This window comes from Galeopterus variegatus, unplaced genomic scaffold, assembly GCF_000696425.1.
Source record: "Galeopterus variegatus unplaced genomic scaffold, G_variegatus-3.0.2 Scaffold2253, whole genome shotgun sequence".
In the NCBI taxonomy this organism is placed as follows: domain Eukaryota; kingdom Metazoa; phylum Chordata; class Mammalia; order Dermoptera; family Cynocephalidae; genus Galeopterus; species Galeopterus variegatus.
The window spans coordinates 61,090-84,733 of NW_007728364.1; the positions used below are offsets into that span (position 1 = coordinate 61,090).

At 39.7% G+C, this 23,644-nt stretch overlaps 1 protein-coding gene and 1 pseudogene across 1 annotated transcript in view; both read left to right on the plus strand.

Annotated features, from left to right (window-relative positions):
• FOXO1 (forkhead box O1) overlaps positions 1 to 23,644 on the plus strand; it is a 96,991-nt gene that overhangs the window by 6,734 nt on the left and 66,613 nt on the right. The gene's annotated exons all lie outside the window — the stretch shown is intronic.
• Positions 14,346 to 14,557, plus strand: LOC103597249 (annotated as a pseudogene).

Consider the following 23,644-nt stretch of genomic DNA (forward strand, 5'->3'; position numbering starts at 1 on the left):
GTCCTCATTCTGGCTTCTCCTCCAGTAGGTTCAGTCATCATTTCTTTTTTCTCCTGTCCTCAATCATGTGTATACCTCACGACTAGTTGTGGACTTTCTCTTTGGTCTTCCTAGATAACTTACTCCTGTATTGCCCTGTGTCTCCAGTTACCTAAAGGCCATAAATGTCCCACTTTTACCTTGTGTCTAAAACCAGACATACTGTATTTCTCCTGACCCTCTTACTATTTCAGGCCTAGACCATCCTGTCCCCAGAACTTGGATCATCTTGTGCCCCTACTGGAAATTCTGCAAATCTTGCTTAGTCTGCAGGGCTCAAGTCAGTTCACCAACTTCCAGTCTTGGCTGCTGCCCAGAGGAATTTTGCTTTCTCTGAGTGAATGCTTGGTAATCTCTCAGTTCATGCTGTTGTGTATTATAATTTAACTTTAATGTCTGCATTTTTTGGCTCTCAGTTATATTGTAAATATACGGTTAGGAAAAAAAAGTTCCTTCTTAAACATAGATCTTTTATTTTTCAGCTTCCTGTGTGTTCAAGATTATCATATTCTGTATCACGTGAGAATAAATAGTATAACTAACGAACAGTGATTATTATCAATAAATGGTGAAAGTATTTTTGTTTTCCGCATTTATTTGTTGAATGATTACTGTGTAGGAGATGTTGTGCTAGGTGCTCTTGGATGATAGGAATGACTCAAACGTAGATCCATTAGGGAGACTAGATGTGACATGGAAATAACTGTGACACATGGTAGGAATGGTTGAGTGCCTTAGAGAAAGATGAAGTTCTTTATTGGCCATTGAGCTGGGCCTTGAAAATGGGAAGTTATTCCCTTAAGATTTCATTAGGAAACTTTTCAAACATTCAGCAAATTTAAAAGAATTCCGTGTTGAACCCATATACTTATCACCTAGTTTCTACTACTACCATTTCATTATAACTTTTTTTTTTTTGGTCCTTTTTTTTGAGACCGGCCGCACCGCGCTCAGCCAGTGAGCGCACCGGTCATCCCTGTATAGGATCCGAACCCGCGGCAGGAGCGCTGCTGCGCTCCCAGCACCGCACTCTCCTGAGTGCGCCACGGGCTCGGCCCTTCATTATACCTTTAACTATATCTATCTGATGCACATCCATCTTCCTATCTATCAGTCCATCTAATTTTTTATTTTTGCGATGGTGGACTGGCATTCATACAGGCATGAAAATAGGGAAGTGTCAGTTTCTCTGAAAAGTATGGGGAGGAGGGTCTCTATTGTCAGATTAAACTTAGACCTGTGTTTTGAAAACTGTGTTATAGACCAAATGTGCTATCAAACTGTACTGTAGTTTTTGTGGTATAGGAAATTATGAAAATAGGATTACATTTTAAGTTTTTTAAGTGCGACTTCTTAGGAACACACTCATCTAAGTGTACAGACTCATGGAATGCAATTTGAAGCCAGTGTACTGCGTTTGAATTTTGTTTTGTTTTTTGTTGTTGTTTTGGTGGCTGGCTGGTATGGGAATCTGAACCTTAACCTTGCTGTTACCAATGTGTTTGATTTTAAAACTGACATACAGAATTTGGTAATACATGGGACAGATTACACAATTGATTTAATGTGAATATTTGGCATTTACAAAATATTTAGCTTTTTGCTTGATCTGTTCTTTAAAATTAACTTTCATGTCTGGTGTCCTAGTAGCAGAGAGATTCAAACGAAGACTACTATTAAACATAATTCTTGGGTTTTTTTGAAAAGTGAAAAATTCTGAATTGAAGTTAGCAACCTCAAAGTATACTTAAGGCAATTGTGAGGGAAAGTTATGTTGGCTTAAAAAGATGTTTCAAAATTAGAATTAAACAGTTCTAATATTGCATATATAGCTTTTTCATTGTGATGTATTCACTAACCAAAGTACAAGAACGAAGAGTATAATGAGATGTTTCAGTGGATTCAGAGGAGGTTAAATTTGGGTAGGCCAAACCTGAAATTGATGTCAAGCAGACAGACAGAACTGAATATATTCAGGATACTTGGAGTGAGTCTGACTGGCCCATTATGAACTAAAAGGTTTATGCAATAAAAAGCTGTATTGTGGCACAACAAAAGGCACAAGTACAAATTTATTATAACTTAGCCATTTTAGAAATCACAAGTATTGGTGGCATGGCCAGTTAGCTCAGTTGGTTAGAGCGTGGTATTGATAACACCAAGGTCTGGGGTTTGATCCCTGCTACTGGCAAGCTGCCAAAAAAAAAAAAAAAAAAAAAAAAAAATCGCAAGTGTTGAAATGTAGAAAACTATTTTGCTAGTATGTATGTTTATATCTATAGTTGCAGACATTATCTTATTTTAAAGATATCCTGCTCTGGGTTGTAGGGGGCAGTTAAACAAAAATACAGTGAAAAGCTCACTATTGTCAGGTTTTATTAAATGTATAAAGTTGCCTTCCATATGGAGAAAATAGCTTTCAGAGCACACCAGGATATCACACTTGCGTGGCTGTTAAAGATGCCAGGCCAACCTAGTCAAAATCAGCTAGGAGAGAATATGGAATTGGCCATTCTAATTGTTTACCACTATTAATGTCTGCAAATGCAGTGAAGTTCAAAATTACAGCTCATCTTTGGTCTTCTCATTCTGTAAGTAAAGAAATATTACGTGAAACATCTTCATCCTTCAACTTTTGTCTCATCTAAGTTTTGATTTTGAAGGGAGGAAGCATAGGGTCTTACCTCCCTTAGGGAGGAGTAGTGGAAGTCAATTTGTAGATCTGTGGGGAGACAGATAATTTCTTCCAAGGTGGCCTGTCCCTGCTGACCTGAAGTCAGGTGAGTTCTTTAATTCTTTGGGACTCTTGCCTTCTCAGAGGAGAGAGCCACCTCTGAAGTGGTGTGGCTCATTGGTCTACACTGCAGCACCCCTGATCTGGGAAGGGCTGCCACCTCCTACTCCTTGTTAGTCTTACTTCTCACACACCTGGCCAGCCACACACAGCTGCTACCTTCTTCAGTGTGACTTGGTTCCAGTGTCTCTGTACAGATCTTTGAGACCTAAAAAGTAAATCTTCTTCTGCCTTGATTTACTCCCCCTCCTGCTGCTGCCATGATATTTATCTTAATTACAGCGTTGTTCTTTGTAAGGCTGTATGCCCTGTGATCTAAACAAGTATGGCGCTGCTCCCCAACTCATCTGATTAAAGCAAATACGCGATGAGAAAGAGGGTGGAAGAACCTATTTCGTTTGTTCTCTTGTTTGATTGAAGATATTTCTTGGATAAACATTTTTTTCTCACTTGTTATTCCTCACAAATCTCGTAAGTGGGTCGTGGTTCTGTGAATCTCTGCTCTTATTATATTAGAGATTCAATAAGCATTAGAGTTGAGAAAAAAATGTTTTTCTGTTTACAACCCTGGTTCCCCCATCTTGAAGTTGTTACAGTACTGCCTTGCCCTGCTGGTGAGGAGCCTCTGTTACTGGTTTGCTCAGTTAAAAATGTGAAAGTAGCTAAATGAATCTAGCATCAGGAAAGGGAGGGGGACCTCAATGGGTGTATTTTGTTACTGCAGTAAAAAAGCCAAAGCGTGATTAACCCTTGCAGTCTTATTTAGGTCCTAGGCTGGAGAGAAGCCAAGTGAAGGAAAGAGGAAGAGGGAAGCCGTTTGTATTATGTGGGAATTATCTCTTCGGTGGCTTGGTATCCTGAGGGGTTAGCTGAGGCCTGGAGGCACTGAGCTTTGCTTCCTCGATGTTTCCCCCTTCTCCTGTCATACCAGTTTTCCTTTGCTAATTTAGAAAATTAGTAGTACCATGCCCCAGGAGCCTTCTGTGCAGTGGCTGAGGGAAGACCCATCTTACTGTCTGAGCAAGAAGTCTGCATGCGTGGAATGAGAGGGTCTTTGTCTTTGCAGGGGTGGCAAGAGTTAGAGTGAAAAGGCACTCTACATTCTATATCTGAGGAGAAATGCATTTAGACTTCAATTTGAAGAAAGAAATTATAATCGAATCACCTAATTCCCAGGCTTGTGAATATTGTGTCCTTCAAGTCTTGGAAACACAATAACCACATAGATATTTGGGAATGGTTTATACAAGTCATTGTCAAATTGTGAGACAGATTGGTTGCTTGGAGGCAAGGTCAAAGGAAATAGTTTTCATATGGTTTAGCTAAAGGCTCTTATTTTGGCAAATTCTTGAAGCAGTGACAGTCAAAAGCTGGATTTTATTATATTTGACACCAGTAAATATTTCTCCTAGGACTTTTTAAGTGTAGGATTGCATAAGTAACATCAAGACAGGTGCTTTCAGTCATCATAAATTTGTATCAGAGATGATGTAGCTTCATGACTCCCTGCGAGGCCTAATTTGCAGAATCATCAATTTGTCACACGAGTGAGGGTTCAGTGTCAGGTTTCAGCAGGCCAGACTGTGACGTGAATACAGGAGAATCCAGGCCACCTGAAGGCAGGCGTTTGTTACTTCATCCACCTGCTTCAGTGGAGCTCTCTCTGCAGAGCTAGCTCCGTGGGGGGTGGTGGGAGGAGGGGAACTTGCAGAACTTGTAAGTATCAGCTAAGATTGTTTTTCTACTGACCCAAGCTGGTTGCTTTGAATGGAATGGTTTTCTCTCTGGATGGGTAGGTATGCAGGCCATCATGAAATTTACATGCAATGGAAAAGATTCCTGTGGATTATACTGCTAGAGAGTTCTGTAATCTGTGACTGAATTGGTTTCTCTTCTTTAACCTTTTAGAATTCAATTTTCTCTTTTCAGCCCATTATGATGTGTATACATAGAATGTGGAAGATTCCTATACTTTTCTGCTCTTCAGTTACCTGTGTGCCTGGAGCAGTTTCTTGAAATTTGTGAAATAGAGTGATGTAGGACCTAGATTTATATTTGTTACATGCATTTGTATTAGCTTGAAGACTTTATGATTATGATATAACCCTAAATCTTATTTTATTTATTTATTTTTTGGTGGCTGGCCAGTACGGGGATCCAAACCCTTGACCTTGGTGTTATCATCAGTGTAACACTAATTTAAAACACATTTGCTGGCTTTACATTTTAGAGGTCATCAAAATGGTTTCTGTTGCTTTTTTTGTTCTTTCCAGAAGTATTTGGTATAACTAATAAAAACTTAATGCTAAGGAAATTTATCAGGGTTAGAAATTCCTATAATTGGGTGTGTTTTTAGTGATTTACATCCGCATTTTTGGTTCTGTAATTGACTTCCCCAGCTGTGACCACACTGCTCTGTAGTTGTGTTGTAGTGTTACAGTCCGACAATCCTGGGATGTTTCTTTAAGGTGCTTTATTTCTTGAAATGCTATTTTGACAACTTTAATGATGTGAGTTACACTGAGAATATACTGAAATAATAAAAAGAAAGCATAATCCAGATTATTAAAATAAAAATTTAAAAGCATGATTGTCAGAAGCTTCAAGGATTACCCTGCCTGCTCTTTTTTTTAATTAATTAATTAATTTATTTATTTTTTATTTTTTATTTTTATTTATTTTTATTTTTATTTTTTTTGTCTTTTGTCTTTTTTCCGTGTCCGGCAACGGATCGCAACCCTCGGTGTTGCTCCCGCGCCCCGCTCAGCCAGTGAGCGGGAGCCGGTCTGCATGTGGGATCCGAACCCTCGGGCGGGAGCGCCGCCGCGCTTCCCAAGTGGCGCACTATCCAGTGCGCCACCGGGCCGGCCCTAATTTATTTATTTATTTTTCCTTTTTGTCTTTTTTCGTGTCCGGCAACGGATCGCAACCCTCAGTGTTGCGCCCGCACCAGACCGGGACTGGCAACGGGATCGCAACCCTCGGTGTCGCGCCCGCACCTCGCTCAGCCAGTGAGCGAGAACCGGTCTGTATGTGGGATCTGAACCCTCGGCGGGAGTGCCGCTGCGCTCCCAAGCGGCACACTGTAGCAGTGCGCCACTGGGCCGGCCCCCCTGTCTGCTCTTGAGTGTATAGGTTGGTGCCCTGGAATTGGTCCTGTAACTTCCCTATCAGAGACTGCCCTATTCATGATCTTTTTAGCCTGAAATTCTCCCTGTGGTGCCTACCTTGAAAGTAAGTATTCTTAAAGTGATCTGTTCAGTTTAGTTGAGTTTCAAACCATTTAATGAATAGTTTGAATATTAAAGTTTGTACCATCGCATTCCTTAGTGTGACTGTTTTATTTTGACCTAAAAGTGGAGGGTGTGGGAGATGCAGAATAAAATCGAGAGAATATTATATTCATACAGATGTAGCCCATGTTCGTGCTGAATGTTTTTCCCCCACAAACTATTGGAAGGTGTGTGTTTGAAGTCAGTTTGTGAATTCACTACCATTTGTGATTGCATGCCTTAGAAGCAGAACTTGTAAGAAAAAGTTTAAAAATGATTATTGTACCGTGTGATCCCATTGAACAGTGTAAATGATCTCGGGTTATATCAGATGCTGAACATATTCATAGAAGGACCCTATTTAATTTCCTTTGTGATGAAAGTATGGAGACATTTTAATCAAGCTGTTGATGGTTATGGTTCTTAGACTAACCATGACTTCTGCCTGTGTTTATATAGAGGCAGGAAGAGAAAAAGGAAAACACTTTTAACCACGGAAGTCATCTATTTGATCATGATTGACAACTTGGAGACCTCCAATTAAGCCTTATTTACACTCCCTACCCCTATTTGTGTTTCAAATAACTTATTTTAAAGAGTACTGAGTAGAAGTAGTAATGGCAGTGAATTCAAGGGATAAAATGAAAAAACGTTTCAGATTCTGAGGTAATGAATGCATCAGAGGGATTCTCTTCACTGTGAAGTTCTTTGTGATCCATAACTGTGTGAGTACAGCCCTGGGATTTGACATGGAAACACCCCCAATCCCCCTTAGTCACGTGCCCCGTTAAACTCATTTCTGTGTGGCTTGCTGAGACTATTTCAGGGACTCATTTAAAAAAAAAAAATAACATTGACTTTTATTATACTTTTAAGTCTTTGACAGGCATTTTGTGTAAAAGCTCACCTCTCCAGGGGAGGCATCCCTGCTTCCTTAGGTTGCTGTCTTGTTAACTCTGGCCTGAAACAAGTTAGTAGCCACCTTCCCACAGACCTGTGCAGGGTGCTTCACATTATGGACCCACCGATCAGAGCACGATGACTTGTTAGACTGCATTTATTGTTCAAATGGACTTGTATGTTACTAGGACAGCATATCTGTGTAGGCCTACAAAACTTAATTTAAATGTCCCTTCCATTTTTCATCAGGTTAAAGGTTTTGGATTTATAGTTACTCATTCTGGCTATAAATATATTAATGGTATTTTGGTTTGGCCAAATATGGGGCATGACCTTTGACATCCTGCTGGCTATGCCTGGGAATTTGACATCCTTCAATTTAGATGGAATTCCCTTGTTTTGTTTCCTGTGATAGTGTGGGGAAATACACATGTTGGCTCTTTCAACAGAGGAAGACAGGAAAAAAGTAAAATTGGAACACACAAAGAGGGTATTAATGATTTCTGCTGGGTGTGGTTGAGTGGACATGCTTTTTATAGAAGTCTGAACCTATGAAAGTAGTTAGTGCAGAATACTAAGAACATGCTATAATCATATTTATTTTTTAAAATCTGGATTTATTTATTTATTTTTGTCCTTTTTGAGACCGGCCACACTGCACTCAGCCAGTGAGCGCTGCGAGTGCACCGGTCATCCCTATATAGGATCCGAACCCGCTGTGCTCCCAGCGCCGCACTCTCCCAAGTGCACCATGGGCTCGGCCCTGGATTTATTTTTTGACTAGGTTGACATTTTAGGATTTTTGAGCTGTTCTGCATCTAAGAACACATGGTACTCAAACAAGCAAACAAACAAAAAACCCCAACCTGGAAATATGTATGATTAATTATGCTTCAATTAAAAAAAAGGACACATGGTATAAAGAACTTTTTGTGATGCCTTTACCAGTCTTACAGGTGGTAAGTATCAACAGCCTAGAAGAGCTGTCAAACTAAGGGAACTTGTTTTACCCTTTTGTATTTCTCCTTGAGGAGGGGAGTGGTTTGCTTCTACAAACTAAAAGTTTACATCTGTTATTTTGTTTCCTGAATGTAATCAGAACCACTATCAATAATTATCCTTGTAGGAAAGCAAAAAAAATGGCTTTCCTCTACCCTTCTATAGGTTCTTTGGCTGAGTTACGAATTAAGTTGACATAAGGCTGATTAAGAGTAGAAAAAAACCATTTTAATTATGTGCACATGAGAGTCCCACAAAATACAACATTCAAAGAAGGGTCAGATGATTGAAGCTTATATAACATCCTGAGCTGCGAGTTATGGGATTACGCAGATAAAGGGGAAAAAAGAGAAAGAGACCCTTAACAGTCTTGCTTTGACCAGCCTCTGCAGGACAGACCTGGGAGCCTGATGTGGTAAGAAATGTTACCTGCACCAGTGCTTTGTTAGGGTCCCAGGATCCTGCAGCTGCAGCAGTCCCAGAGTGAGCAGTGTCCCAGCCAGTGAAGGATGCCCCACGTCAGGCAACAGAAACTATAGGGGAGCGAAAAATGGCTTTCCCCCACCCTTCTAGGTTCTTTGGATGAGCTATGAATTAAATTGACATAAGGCAGCTTAACAGGAGAAGAAAAAACATTTTAATTACACATACGCATGGAGTCCTGCAAAATATGAGATGGGTCAGATGACTGAAGTATATGTAGTCCTGAGCTACAGAAAAGAAATGGGGCTTCTGGGGGTGGTGGCAACGAAGTTATGGGAGGGTTTAGGAATTGTACAGTGAATAAAGGCTGTCTCGTTTATGCAGATAAAGTTTCTCAGATTATAAAAGTTTTGTGGAGCAGCCTTCTTCCTGATATAGATATGTTACTAATGTAGATTTCCTTTATAGATGTAAATTTACTTTACAAAAGGTCAACTTTTCTGGGCTACCCCTAGTCTGCAGTTTCTCAGAATAACCAGATCAAAATATGGGGAGGCATTCTGGTCTCCGAAAGCCACATTTTGGGATGGTGTGTCCTGAGCCCCATCGCACCCTTTGGATTGTTGTGGAATTCAAATATCCAAAATTTGATGAAGTGGGGCCGGCCCATGGCTCACTTTGGAGAGTGTGGTGCTGATAACACCAGGGTCACGGGTTTGGATCCCTATATAGGGATGGCCAGTTAACTCACTTGGGAGAGCATGGTGCTGACAACACCAAGTCAAGGGTTAAGATCCCCTTACTGGTCATCTTTTTTAAAAAAAAAACAAAAAACAAAATTTGATGAACTGGAGAGAAATTGTTGAAGCCAGAATTTTACAATATTTCCCTTTTAAAAGTTGTAAAAGTCAGCTTTTGCTTTAAGAACTTTAAGCAGAAAACCACGGTTCCCCTACACCCCCAAATAACCCATTGATAAGCTTGCTTTTTGTTCATTAATTTTTTCATTTCCCATCTGAGGTTGATATTCAGGGTAGACTAGTTGAAAATGTAGGTTGTAGAAAGTCTGTCTTTTCTGTCCTCAGTTACCCACTAGATGAAGAATGCCAATTGTAGCCTTCTGGGCTTTCGAAGGTATGAATCTAAATGGCTGATATTTAATGTGTACTTGTTTCTGGTCACCTCCTACTCCACCTCCCAACTTTTTCATTTCCCCTTTGTTTGCCTTCTCATTTTCGGCTCCTTTGTTTAAAATGTATGATTTGAAGAAGTTTTCTTAACCTATTAATGTAAATTAAGTGAAAAGCTTTTTTACAGGTGTTTGCTGGTTGTTTGTGTGAGTCTTACATTCACTACAGCAGCCCTTTTGTATTTGGAAATTCACTAAATTATTAGTAGAACTGACCCCTTTCAGAAGTATTTGCAAGTAGCAGATTTAATGTTTGACAGGTTGTCCATGTAGGAGTTCTCTTAAGTGTTGGTATTCCCATTTATTTCTTAATTCTTGGGTTTTGGCTCAAGGGCTTTCACATTTACTGAACTGTGTAATAGAAGGTATGAAGAATCTTAGAATCTTAGTTTGAAGAGATTTTAGAACTATCACCTGATGCAGGAGTCTTTGCTTGGCCATTTGGAGATTTTGAGAATCCTACTACATTCTGTGTTGCTAAAAAGTTTTGAATATTGAGCCTATGATTTCTCCTAAAATTCCCCCTATCCCCACCCCTGGCTCACTTCTGGTTCTGAAATTGGGAGCTACGTTGGATTAACTTAATTTTTTTACCCTTCAAATACATGAAACCAATCCTCCTCAGTCTTCTTTTTCTAGCGAACTAGCCCTAACTCTTTAATAAGCTTTTCAGAGAACAATAATACTTAAGTATCATTGTCAAAATGCAGGACCCCAAACTGAGTCTTCTGTTTTGGATGGGGAATGACCAAAGAAGTAGACAGCAGTGCCGTTGTGCCGGGTATATCATGTTCCAGTAGGGTGGCTTGAGGAAGCCCGTACTTGCTTTTGGATGCTGTGTCACACATGGACATAGAAGAGAAGTATAAGGACACAGGCCTGCAGAAGACCGTTGTTTACTCTCACCAATGTTTGGAGGATGATGGTAATGCTTTCCTGTGCATGAATGAGCTGCAAACCACATTAAACATTGGCATCTGATAGTCCACATGTATGGGTGTAAGTTTCCACTGAATCTGCATCTACCTGATCCGTCCCATTATGTGTTATCCCATATTTGACTTCTGGGAGGAGAGAACTACAAAGTCCTGCAGAAATACTGAGGTGCACGATAAGTAATCATAGCTGTTTCAGTATTATTCTAGGAGTGCATTGTCATCAGCTGTCTTCATTGTGCTAAAAGTGTCTGTGCTTTTCGGTGAGGAATCCTGAACTCTGTCTCTAGCCAGAGACTGATTTAGCAAATTCTGCAATCTTTCTGCCTCATCTGTGTTGAATGCTAAAATGATTAACTTTGAGATGGGTAGTGTTGACTGCCTTCACATTCTGAAGTTCTTAATTTTAATTTCTGGCCTAGAGAATTTGAGACCATAGACTGGAGAAGTCTTTTAGTTAATAAAAGGAGTTAAAATTCTCAGAGTCATTTGGTTTTTGTGCTTGAATGAGTATGAGAGAATGCTGCCCCTGTGGTTTGGGTCTGACGCTTTATATGTTGAGACTGCAGAGGTTTGACCTAGTCAAACCAGGCTTTGTGTATTGGGATCTCCAATACCAAGGGCTCTAAAATCCTACAAACTACTTTGTTTTTTGTTTTTTTTTTGACCGGTAAGGGAATTGCAACCCTCAGCACAGTGTGGTCCGCACCATGCTCAGCCAGTGAGCGCACCGGCCATCCCTATATAGGATCCCCCTATATAGGATCCTAACCCGTGGCCTCGGCGCTACCAGCGCCGCACTCTCCCAAGTGAGCCTTGGAGCCAGCCCCCTATAAACTACTTTGGAAGCACCCGAGCCATTACTCTATGTGTGACCTGGTATATCCCATGGGACTCAGTTGCATGTCATTATGGGTTTTCTCCAGCTCCAGGTGGATTTGGCTTCCATCCTATCTCTGGCTTCTAATTGGTCCTCCTTTCATTCCCCCACCCCATTTTCCCCTTCCAATAACTTTTCCTTTTCTGTTTGAGGCAACAAAGTCCCCACTTAGTCCACATGGAAGTTTTGCCTACTTGGCTCTTTGGAGTGGGGTGAAGTGGGAAAGGAAGTGTTTAGTCCTGTCTTAATCACGGATTATTGGGGATGTGTGTTTCAATTTCCTTAGTCTCAATTTCCCCACCTGTAATTTTGGACAATGATAAGTGGCCAGCAAGTGCCAGTGTCTACAAAACATGCTTGGAGATTTTTGGACAAAAGGTGCTGGTTGAAAATGTTTTCTAACATGCCCTGGGGGGATGTCCTTAGATTACCAGAGTGTTCCAAAACTGATGTTGGGGTCACTTCAGAACTAATCAGAATTCTGTCTGGAATTTGCTTTTTATAATGTCCTCAGCCTAACAACCCAGGTCTGTAATTTTGCTGTAAATATTAGGAATCTTTGATTCTGTCTCTAGATTGGCAATCTGATCATTCATATTTAGACAGGTGTGTCACTGCTGCACTAGCTTCTTCATCTGTGAAATGGGGTTAATGATACTTCTGGGAAGTACTTGTAGGACGAGTTGGGGTGCTCAGAGCTATGTAATTATGCCATATTATATATTTTAGCATTAGCCCAAACACTTCAACTTAAAATTCAGAGGACCTTAGAGTCTGGGGCTTTCATTTTTTTACTTATGGACTTCATGAGTATATGGAACATTTTTAGATAACAAAGTTCGTAATCAAAGAAAGCACCGAAACACTCAACTAGACCTATCTTACCTAACTTTCCTGGTAATTCTGTAGCAGTTTTGATAAGGGTACTCTGTGAGACTTGTATTGTTTTTGTGTTTTGGAAGAACTTCTGATGGGATGGAGAAATACCTGGCAGCACAAAGAACAGAACATAATGAGAATCAGTTTTTATATGATTTTGTGTGAAGTATCTTTGGTTTTGTATCGCTATACCTGGGAGGAAATATACCTAGGTGTTACTGGTGGGTTGTATTTGGATTGTATGTAGTATGGGTAAGTTATTTTTTCTTTATATTTTTCCTCATTTTTCACATTTTAAGCAACACACACTTTTAATAGAAGCATTAAGGTTTTTGAAATGAAGATGCAGTTTATGGTTTTCAGGTTCTCCTCCTTGAGAGAATATTGGATTCAAGAAGTGTTGAACTTGGGGATCAGTTATACTGTTAAAGAGAGGGGAAGAGGGTGGAATTAGGTTTGAGGGCCTTTTATGTGCCAGGCAGTGAGACAGGGCTGAGCTGATCATGTAAGGATTCCAAATGGATAAGTTTGCCAAGTTTGTGGTAACAGGCATGAGAGATGCCTTTGAGGAGAACAGTTGCCTAGTGCAAAGGTGAAGATGACAGACTATGGTTGTACTTACTACATATCCCAGCAATTCTTAGGAATGTGCAAAAAGAGAAATCTATAGAATTTTACCTATTATTCAGAGCAGTGAAATTATAGTAGCTATAAAAAGTAGCTGATATTTATTGTGTACTTAACTTGCCAGGCTCTGCTGTAAGTGCTTTTTATGTGTTAGTTAATCTCATAAATGTGTACAGTATATAGTACTATCCCTACTTTGTAGATGGGGAAACTGAGACAGAAACCTAAGTAACTTGTCCAATGTCCCACAATAAGTGATGGAACCAAGATGTCAGTGGCTTTTAGTCTTGATCTCTGACTCTTAACCACTTTGCTACACCAAAGAGAATGATTATCTTTGGAGTCTTAGAGAAAAAAACTAGGACTTCAATTTAAAATTGGAAATAACTAAGGTCAAATAAAATTAACAGATAATGAGTTAATTAGCAGTCTAAACAGTGCACATACTGACAGTCCAAAGATAGTCTTACTGGTTCATCCAGCTAGTTAACTAGACCCTTAAAGATGAAAAAGTATTTTGATACAGTGAGCTTTTGGGATAATGAATTTTCATGTCCTCCGAGGGTAAAAATTCGGTGCATTTGTGGTGAAGATTAATGAATGTTTGGGAGGAGATGATCAAGTGACCCAGTCATGGCTTACTGTGTGGCAAAGCAGTGTCATTCCATGGTTTCCTCACCAGATGGATGGGTGGACTCATTGGCTCTACTATTTGTTCTGTCACCCTCTGCTTACTGCGTAGAAGATGGAGGAAAAGTACTTCCTTTTACAGGGGGATGGATGTGTTCGGGTTGACGCTGTAGGGTTGACAGATAGAAATAACAAACACCTATTTGGACAGAAAAGACTTTCTTCTTGCAGTGAGCTTAAGCTTTAGGAAGGCTACTGAGCCCTCAACTAAGGGACAGGGACAAAATGAAATTCTCAAGCTGTCATCTACATTTTACTAAGTGCTGGTCAGTCCTTACCATTCAATACTATCTTCATTGCATGGACAGGAAACTGAGGCCAAGAGGGGCTAAGTGACCTGCTCTGACCACCCTCCTAGAGTTGCTGGGCCTGAGAATCAGGGTGTGGGATGCCAAAGCTGCCCCTTTTACTTGACCGTCAGCCTGTGTAACTCCCAAGAGTCCCCCCATTGGGAAAGTCTTTTAGTTTTGCTTTGGAAGGTGCGTGGAGAGAGACAATGTGGTTCAGAGGCAATGGCATGGGTTTCAGACTCAGATATTGCTTGGCTTACAACCTGCTTCCAAATAATCTTCATCTTCCCTCTCTTTCCCATATATCCTTTAAAAAAATTGTGTTAGGCTGTGAGTGTCTCTTGAGTGGTACGCTGGGAAGTGGGAGTAGTCCAGGGCCATCCACAGCCCGGTGCCATTGGCGCCCTGTTTCTGTGTACCTGGTAGCCATGCCTTGGAAAATTGAGGAAATCAAGGACTCTCTGCACATGGCCAGGCAAAAGGATGCCAGATCTGTCAAGATCAAGAAAAGTAAGGATAATGTGAAGTTTAAAGTTCGATGCAGCAGATACCTTTTACCTTGGTCATAACAGACAAAGAGAAGGCAGAGAAATTGAAGCAGTCCCGGACCCCAGGTTTGGCAGTGAAGGAGCTGAAATGAATCTGAGACACTGATTTGAACTGTATTAAAATTTAAAAAACTCAAAAAAAAAATCATGTTAGCCTATAGCAATTCTTTGTTTTAACTCCCTTTACATATGTTGCTTGTATGAAGTGGTGGCGCATTAGCCTTTTTTTGAGTAAATGATTCTTAATAGATGGACAGCACTTGTGTCATTTTAGCATAGGATTATCTACAGGGTTATTAATATTTGTTTTAAAATAGTCGAATTTCTGTTTACTTAAGTAAAAGGGCTCCTTGGGGCAGAAGTCCTGTAGTGTTTAGAACCTTTAGTATTTTCACCAAAACCATTCAAGCTTGCTGAACTTAAGTTGGACTAGTTCACTTCTAAGTATAGGTTTCTTCTTATGTAAAATGAGAAAAGTACTTCGTGGGATTGTTGTGAGGGTTAAAAGATAGGGGTTGCCACATAAGACAAAGGTTGCTGTCTTACCTGTCCTTAATTTGCAGAGACTTTTCAGATAGAAGGGAGAAAGGAAAAATTCTAAGTATTTCTACATTCTTCCTCTATACAAGACTGGGGCAGTGGTCCTAACTGGGTTTTTTTGCCCCCCCCCCCACACCCTGGGACTTTGGCAATTCAGGAAACATTTTTAGTTGTTATAACGTGAGGTTGGGAGGTGGGGAGCGGTGGTGGTTTGCTACTGGCATCTAGTGATTAGAGACCAGAGATGCTGCTAAACATCATATAGTGCACAGGACCCACTTCCCACAATAAAGAATTATCCGGCCCCAAATGTCAATGTTGGGAGGTTGAGAAACCCTGCATTAGGCAGAATTACTCTACTTTTTTTGTCCACTAAAATTCCTTTATTTCGTGTTTACTGAGTGACTTTAAACATTTGAAACATACAAGTGAGAGAATTCCTAACTTAGTTACTACTATCTCTATTTACTGCACCTTAAGTTAGAGGAGTGGTGTAGGGCTCTGGGCTGCTGGCAGATCACTCTCTCTCTGGGAGAGCCATGCAGGGCTAGACTGTCAGAGGGTCAGACCTCCTGTATTCCATCAGCCCAGAGGCTTGTGACCTCTGTGAAGAGATGATATAGTTGCTCCCCTGGCTTTCTTGAACCTTCTTCATATCCCTCGCTTCCCTTTTTATGGTCCCAGCTATTGTTTTGCAGTTACTGAGGTGGTGAGCTGCCCCTTCCCTACTTACTTCCATTTCAAAATTTCTTATGCTCCCTGTGCCCTCAGCCTGGCATAAATATAGAGTTTGCATCCCTCCTCATCACTGTCACAAGAGGGCATGTGTTTTCTTAGGACCCTTGCTGCCTTCTGAAATCCTAGGTCCCTGGGGTGTATGTTGGCCAAGTGCTTTGCCTGGTGTCTCCCAGGCTTGTTTGTTCATACCTTTATGCAGGGAGCTCCTCCCTCCTCCTCTTCCCTCACCCCCTCCTCCTCCCTGATTGCCTCTTCCTCCTTCACAAAACTTGTCTTGATTTCCTCCCCAGTTGAATGGGGTCTCTTTCTTTGACTCCCCATAACAGGTGTGATTTCTCAGGGAACTTGTCATGTGTTAGTCTCTTACCCCCATATCTCATCAGATTGCAAGCTCTTTAGGGCAGTTTTCTATTTGCTTCTAATTGGTCCCTGGAAACACCTGAGTATAGTTCCTCACCCATGATGGGCATGAAACAGACAGTTAAAAGGTAACAAATTACGGTTTTTTGAGGGGAAGTAAAAATAATTTATTTTTCATATTATGTTTTCATACGTCCTTTTACTTTAATGTTCCTATATGTTATCTTGTTATGATGATGGTGATGATGGTGACGCCAGAGGTTTTCAAGTGTTTTTTTAATTCACACTTTTAAATTACCAGGTTCTTAAATTAAATGATCTGGTTCACTGCTGTCATTATGTTAAACTAATTGTAAACCAATCCTGCCCCCCCACCAGCTTTCTATAATCCTTTATTTTTTTATTTTAACATTTACTTGTACATATCTGTCGGGTACACAGTACATATGCTACACAGTGATTCACTTATGGTAGATAGCATGGTTTTGTACCTATTAATCCACCTCTCCTCCCCCATCAGCCTCCGGTAACCATTATTCTACTCTCTACTTCTATGAGACCCACTTTATTTTTTTGGATTCCCCATATGAGTAAGATTATGCAGTATTTATCTTTTTTTTTTTTTTGGCAGCTGGCCGATACAGGGAACAGAACTCTTGACCTTGGTGTTATAACACCATGCTCTAACCAGATGAGCTAACCAGCTAACTCAGGTATTTGTCTTTCTGTGCCTGACTTAGTTCACTTAAACATGAAGGGCTAAACCAGTTCTTGCCGTTCCTAAATTCAGAAAGGGAAAGAACCCTTCACAATATTCCAGTCTTCTCTGGCACTGAACTCTGCTGGCAGAAAACCAAATTTCAAGAATTTTTTAAAATACAAAAAGTTTAAAGTTGGCAATATATCATTGTTCACTAAATAGTGAACTGTTGGTGGTTAGATGTGTACTGCAACTTGGAAATGACCCTAAGTGTGGTGCTTCCAAAATTTTAGTCTTATTTGTAATTAATCTGCGATTTACAGATGAACACAAACCTTTTCTGAAATATATGGTATTGGTTAACTAAATAACCAGTTATTCCCGTAAAGTTAGTAGTCTGAGGTAGTCAGTATACTAGAGTAATTAAGAGCTTGGGTTTTGCCAGTTACATTGCTGGGGTGCTTTCAATACTTAGCAACTTTGTCATTTGGGCAGTTGAACTCACTGCGCTGCACTTTTCTCATCTGAAAAACGTAAATAGTAACTCTTATTGGTTGTTGTGAGAATTAAAAAATTACGAAATGTGTTCTAGAGCAGTGCTTGGTGTTTAGGAAGTGTTTTATAAATGGTAGCTATTATTACTTTTGCATAGAACAAAATATACATAGAGGGCAGAAAATAGGAGGCTGATGTTTTTTGAATTGGTTAAAATTTGATAGATAGGAAGACTAAGGTCAAGGGTGAAATCTTAGCAGAGACCTTTTGTAAGCTTTTATACTAGGATCAATAGCCACTGCTTACTGCCACCTGTGTTGAGCTAGGGATGTTTCTGTCTGATTTTGAATCCAGACTTCCTCCCTTGTGAGTGAAGTCCTTAATCTTTATGCCTCAGTTTCCTCACTTATAAATTGGGGTAATAATGATCTGGTGTTGTTGTGGGAACTACATGACTTAATAAGTATAAGGTGCTTTAAATGCCTGGCACAGAGTAGAGTCAGTGTTGAAGAAATGCCATTATTCATAATTACTATCATTTATTCAGCTTGTACTCGGGGCCAGGTACTGTGCTAGGCTAGTTGTAGACGTTATTTCATTCTCACAGCAACCTTTCAAGGTAGATATTACCATCACCATTTTACAGGCAAGGAAATAGAGACCCAGAGATGTAGAGGAACTTGCTCAAAGTTGTATAGCTTGTTGTGGCAGAGGTTTAACTGACCCTACTGCTTTTTCTACAGACATGTGCTGCTGTGGGTATGTGATGTGCATGTATTGGGTACCCAGGGAGGGGGCAGTGGTTCACGTATAGCTCATCGTGATGGCTGGGACCAATGTCAGGCCCCTGAGAGAGCAGGGTAGGCCCTCAGTAGAGAGGGTGTGCCTGACTTTCCAGAGGCCCTTCCTGCAGGAGGGACCAGCCCTGCCCAGTTGTAGAGAGCAGTGATTAGAGGTGAGAAATTTAGTTTAAGGGATTGCCCAGACATGACATCTTCTAAATTTTCATCTGTAAAAATACTCTGCCAGAGTCATGGTGAAAAAATTTTCATTGTAGTCTTAGCAGGGTATTCATTCCAATAGTGTTTGACAAGCAGATTATGAAGCTAAGTAAAAACAAAACTGACCAGGATGACGATTTTTTTTTTGAACAACCTTAGCAGTGTAAGTAATGCCTGTTTCTCTTCCCCATGGATTGCAGTATTAAACCATGAAGTAGGTCTTTAAAAGTTGTCTTTCTGTGTTAAAGGGCTTTTTATTAGAAACAGTTAATTGAATTTTTTCCTAAATATTAAAAGAAGGTTGTGATGTAATGGTTCTTCTTAGTAGCCTACAGAAAAATTTTATCATGCTAAGTTCACATTGTATTAGTCTGTTTTGTGTCGCTGTAGCAGAAATACCTGAGACTGGGTAATTTATAAAGAACAGAGGTTTATTTGGCTTGCTATTCTGGGACAGCTGCTTCTGGTGTGGGCCTGAGGCTGCTTCTACTCATGGGGGAAAGCTGCAGGCAGCCGGCAGGTACAAGCAGATCACATGGTGAGAGGGGGAGAGAGAAGGGGGAGGGGGGAGGGAGCTAATAGAGCGAGAACTCACTCATTAATCCCCCCACCTAGGGAGAGCATTAATCCATTCATGAGAGATCTGCCCCCATGACTCAATGGCTGCTGTCACATTGGGGATAAGATTTCTGCATGAGTTTGGGGGGGACAACACATCCAAATTCTGTCACACTTCTTATCTTCTTTCTTCCTAGGAGGAACAATGAATGGGGACCAGTATTTTTCCTAAACTTTTTTTTGATTAGTTAATGTGGAATTAGGCCTTATGGTTTCTTTATTGAAAGGTTCTTTTGATGCATTTCTGACATCTGATACTTAATTTCAGGCAGATAAAACAATGTCAGATGCCTGACAAGGTAGATGTTTTATATATTTAATTGTTATGAATTGTAAATGATATGAATTTAGGCATAGAGTCTTAGATTTTAGTGAATGATGCGAAATTGACGTTGAATTTGTAGAGGTTTTTTTTTTTTTCTTTTTAATTTTTTTTGAGAAATTGGACCAAAGCCACTTTTTAAAATCATACACTTAGAGTTACTTACAAATTGTGTGTGTTCTCCTTTGCTTCTTAGGTTTGTGTTCACTTTATTGAACATGGGACTGTTCATTTGTGAGTATATAAGTGAGGTTTGTTATCTTTGCAGCAAGGCAATTATATGTGCTTGTACATAGTTGTGTAGATATGAACCAGTTAAATTGCTGAGTCCTCTGTTACAGATTACCCCAACACAAAGCAAAGCTTTGTGGTGTTATTGGGAAAACTCTAAAGGAACTTTGTCATGAACAATTTTATTAAAAAAGTGAAACTTCTTTAAATTTCACTGTAAAGTCACACAGCTATAGAATATCCAATCTTGGTATCCTGTCATACACCTATCATGTGGGCTCACAGCTTGATGTTCAAGAACAGTTGTCAAGTATTAGATTGTAAAATAGTTCATTAAGAGAGTAGGTGTAAAACTTTTCATAATTAAGTTCCCAACCTTGATAGTAGTGAGTGCTTTGTTTGGTCCAGTGCTTTGTAACTTTATTTTTATGACCCTGGGTGTTTGGCACAATATGTATAGCATGCTTTTCCACTGATGTGCGCCTGTGATGAGGGAAGAGTTCCTATCATTTATTTTAAGACTTGTGAATTCTTTCCTTTGTCATTCAGAAAGTTACTGTTACTAGGTATTTTTTAGGTATGGAATGGATAAAGACATGCACATTCATATTTTTTCAAAGCAACTTTATTGGGATATAATTCACATACCATACAACTTACCTGCTTAAAGAGGACAATTCAGTGGTTTTAGTGTATTCACAGAGTTGTACAACTATCACCATGATCAATTTTTGAACATTTTCATCATCTGCAAAGAAATGCATACCCATTATCAATCATTCCCTGTTCCCTCCCACTCTTCAGACCTAGGCATCTACTTATCAACTTTCTGTGTTTATGGATTTGCCTCTTCTGGACACATATCACATAAATAGCATCATACAGTATGTGATCTTTTCTGAGTGGCTTCTTTCACTTAGCATAACATTTTCAAGATTCATCCATGTTGTATCAGTACTTCATTATTTTTTCTTACCAAATAATATTCCATTATATGGAAATACTACATTTTATTTATCCATTTGAGTTGATGGAGATTTGAGTTGTCCCCCTTTCTGGAATTATTGCCATTATGAATAATGTTGCTGTGATCATTCATGTATAGTTTTTTTGTGTGCACATGTTTTCATTTCTCTTGGTTTGGGTGTATTCCTAGAAGTGAAATTGCTGAGTCATATGGTAATACATGTTTAACCTTTTAAGGAACTGTTCTCCAAAGTGATTGTACCATTTTATGTTCCTACCATGCAGAGTATGAGTATTCTAATTTCTCCACATCCTCGATAACATCTGTCTTGTCGGTGTGAAGTGATATCTCATTGTGGATTTGTTTTCCAATTTTTCTGATGGCAAATGATGTTGAACATCTTTTCATGTGCTTATTGGCTGTTTGTATATCTTTAGAGAAATATACAGATTCTTTGCCCATTTTTAAACTGTTATTTGTCCTTTTATTACTGAGTTTTAAGAGTTTTTTATATATTCTAGGTACAAGTCTTTTATCATATGTATGATTTGCAAATAATTTTCTCATTCTGTGGGTTATCTTTTCACTTTTTTGGTGGTGATGTCCTTTTTTCCTTTTCTTTTTTAAAATTGTAGTTACACATAACAAAATATACTGTGTTAACCACTTTTAAATGTAGTGTTCAGTGGCATTAAGTGCTTTCACATTGTTGTGCAACACATCACCACCATCCATCTCCAGAATTCTTTTCATCTGGCAAAACTGAAACTCTGTACCCATTACACAATAACTCCCCATTCCCTCCTCCCCCTATCCCCTGACAGCCACCATTCTGCTTTCTGTCCCTTTGAATTTGACCACTCTAGGTACTTGGTATGTGTGGAATCATACAGTATTTGTGCTTTTGTGACTGCTTGAAGACTTAGTACAAAGTCCTGAAGGTTTACCCATGTTGCAGCACGTGCCATATTCCATTGTGTGTGTGTATGTATATGTAAATGTGTGTGTGTGTGTATATCTATCTATCACGTCTTGTTTATTCATCTGTCAGTGGACACTTGGGTTGCTTTTACTCCTTGGCTATTGTGAATCATGCTGCTGTGAACAAGGGTGTACAAATGATGGTAGTGTCCTTTGAAGCACAACAGTTTTTAAATTTGATGAAGTATGGTTTATCTATTTTTTTTGTTATTGTTGTTGCTTGTGCTTTTGGTATCATATCTAAGAAACCATTTACCTAATCTGGGATCACAAAGATTTATGCCTATCTTCTAAAAGTTTAATAGTATTAATTAAACTTTATCTTTTCTTCTAAGAGTTTAATAGTATTAATTCTTACATTTAAGTCTTTGATCCATTGAGTTAATTTTGGTATATGCTGTGAGGTCTCATTCATATTTATGGAATGGTGGCTCTAAACTTAGGCTCCACTTGTTAGGTCTGTTTTGGTTATGCTGAAAAGTTGGAGCGTAAAATTTTTAGTAGGGATTTATTGTCTTCTACAAAGCTGCTACTCTGCCATCTCGCAGGACCCCAAGTCCGGCCTCTCTTGTTGCTGCGTGATTGAGAACACAGGAAGAAAGACTTTGGCAATGATGATTTTATGTCCATTTCACTTTCCTTTATTCGCCATGATGGCTTCATTTTTTTCTCACTTATCCACCTCCACCACATAACTTATGTTAGGCAGAAAATTCCCCTGCAGCTCAGTAAACCTCTTTGGGATGTGGAAGTCATCCTACCTGCGTGAAGACATTGTCCCTTCCCTTCTTATTCTGAACCACATACCAGGTACAGTGTTGCCCCAAGGAAGTCTTGGTGTTGTACCTCAAGGCAATGTACCTCCCATTTAAGAAATTGAAAAGATATGAACAAAGAAAATGACAGTGGTATTATCAAAGCATGTAGGCTTCGCAACACTTCAAGGGAAAAATAGTTTTAGGCTCTTTCCTCATTTGCTGGACCAATCACTAAACGGCAAGCCTTTCCTGGTTTTTCCAGTGTTGACAAATAAGTTTTGCTCTTCAGTACGATCAAAAAGAATAGCCCCACACCATTTTGAAGGATTCCCCTGGCTTGCATGTGTGTAAAGTACACCCAGATACTCTGTGTAATCAGAGATTCTCAGGGTTTCAGTTCCCCTTGCTGTTTAATAGCAGTACTTGAATTCCTAGAATAAAATGCTTAGCGTTATGGAAGGATTGGTGTTCCTGGTTTAGCTACTTACATTTTAAACCTCCTCTTACTTTCTGGAGGTACAAAGATGGAAGATGTTATCAATTTTTAAAAAAGTGGTGGACATTATTTTGTTAAAAATTCTGAATGTGATGTAATTAAAGGTTCTTATCAACTATCTGTTGATGGGCTTGAGTGCTGGGCACAAGAAAAGCATAAACTTGGCTACTTGTTCTTTCCAGAGCCTTCCTGACTGCCAGTTTCCACCTTCATTCTAGGTCCTCTGGTTTCAGAATGATTGATACTTACTCCACTAGCACACATTTACTAACCCTGAAGCTTCTCATCTGTAGCTTCCTCTTATATAACCCAGTGCCCCATGGTGAAACTTTGGATCTGTGGTCTCTTCCCAGGTTTTAGCCAAGGCCCACAACCAGGTCTGAGAAGGCAGGGCCACTGTGGGTTGGCCCAACGTCCATATACTTCATATAGCTCTACAGGTTGTGAAGACTTAAGCAGTTTTAAAACTCATTGTTTTAGCTACTCATTGCCATTTGTTGGCCGTGCCTCTTTACCATTACGGTCTAATCATTGTAGTTCAGTACATTATTGAATTCAAATATTGAGCTTCTACGAAGAGCAAGGCTTTGGGCTGGCACATGAAGATGAGGCATACGGAGGACTTGCCCTTGAAGAGTTTGCATGAGTGTATCTTAGTCCCAAGATACATTTGTGAGTAATTGTGGTAGATCCACAAGGCATCTATAGTAGTACTGTGTGAATCCAGGGACAACTTTGGGAAGAAGGTTGAGCCTGCAGGGCTTTAAATGAGTGGAGGTAATGGCACTCAACAGTATTTTGTATTATTTCAGTTTACAAGATACTTCTATATGTTCCACTTCTGTTAACTTCATCTTCACAACCACCTACCCTGCCAGTTCCCATTTGTACCTGTCGTCAGTAGGTGGCTGTGTCCCCATTTCACAGATGAGGAAACTGGGCTTCTATCTGAACATGTGATTTGTCACAACT